Source organism: Cotesia typhae, unplaced genomic scaffold (genome assembly GCF_013202065.1).
Source record: "Cotesia typhae breed Kobodo isofemale line unplaced genomic scaffold, CoteBio_Ctyphae contig_48, whole genome shotgun sequence".
NCBI classification, from domain to species: Eukaryota; Metazoa; Arthropoda; class Insecta; order Hymenoptera; family Braconidae; genus Cotesia; species Cotesia typhae.
The window spans coordinates 13,535,079-13,536,704 of NW_027423756.1; positions in this window are offsets into that span (position 1 = coordinate 13,535,079).

Here is a 1,626-nt window from a genome sequence, read left to right on the forward strand (position 1 = left end):
CCAAATAAAATTTATTAAAAATAAAAAAATAAAACCGGACTTTTGCCTTACAATTAGGAATGTCTGGGGTTCAAGAAGAGGATATATATTAAATAATTTATAATTGTTTTGTCCTACCCGCGGATACATGTCGGTGAGTCGCTCAAAGTACCAAATATTTTTTGCCCTTGGGTTCGCATTGACAATGATAAACAGTCAGAGGATTATGAATCAGGTGACTTATCGACCTATCGGGCAACAATTTTTTAGCAGCTACACTCGATGTGCAGTGTCACGGAGGCGCGAGACGGTATGCAACTCGAATATAAGAAGCTAACAACAACAACAACAACAACAATAACAACAACGAGTTCACAGCAAGAGACTGAAGAACAACCAGGGTCTATTTGTTTAAACGCCACGCGAAAGAAGGAGCCAACTAAAATTCCGTACCCGTGTCGATCGGGATAGATGTATCGGCTTGGCGTGTAAATGTAAGTACCACGAGTTAGATCAAGAATGATCAGGCACTAGTCTGCAAGAAAAGATTCTGTAGGAGTAAAAGTCACTGACATCAGGGATGACATACGTCTGTTTCCGGTTCACTTTTTTGCTCTATTATTCTTTGCTAATACATTGAATCTATTTTTCTCATTTTTATGTTCTTCCTCCTTTAATGCCATTTTAATTGAAATTTATCTAAAATAATTTTCTCTCACGATAATGTTGAGCTATATGAAATCACCATAGTCAAGGCTCCAAGGCTCATTTTGGCTAAAAAAATTTAAATATTTATTAATCTTAAAACAATTTAAAGAAGCAATCAGCAATTCTAATTGCTTTTAAATCACTAAATGAACTTATAAATTTAATGTTAGTACCTATAAAAAAAAAAAAAAAAAAAAAAAAAAAAAAAAAAAAAAAAAATTAATTCAATTACAACCGCTATATTCTGATGAACACGCTGAGCTCATTAGTATCATTGCTAATATAATGTCTCTCATAGATTTACCACTGGGAAAATGATTGAAATCTCGAATCCATAAATCCTGATTCTAATTACAACGTTAAATTTAATTTCTTACTTTACTTTTAATTCAATTTCCGAGTTAAATGAAAAAAGAAACAATTTACAAGAAACGGAGTGTCAAGAAAGGTGTAACACGGGCGTAACACTATATTTCGAAGATTAAGACGACTGATGAAAAAAAAGGCTTAATTTCGGTGTAATGATATCGACGGTGCGAAACTCTGGGGATTTAAAAAGAAAAGATGGTGAGTATATGCCGAGTATTTGGTCTCAGATGGCTTTCCGACTGCCAGAAGACACCTGGCAATCTGTTTAACCTCACGGCCGTGTCTCATTATGACAAAAAGAAGACGCTACCCGCAATATGGCGTGTTAGTAGTTATTAAAGATGGCGGCAAGCCCCGGTTACCGAGGATATAACATATTTTATTTCTTATTTCTTATTCCTGATCTTCAGAATACTGAAGATGCGCTCATCATACCATACACCATATTTGAATGCAACTAAGTACGGGCATTTATCCTGTTTTACCCTTTTAGATTCAGAGCCAACAGTTTCCTAGGCTGTTAATCCGAAAAATACTCTCCATTTTTTGCGTCGACTGCCTTAACATTAA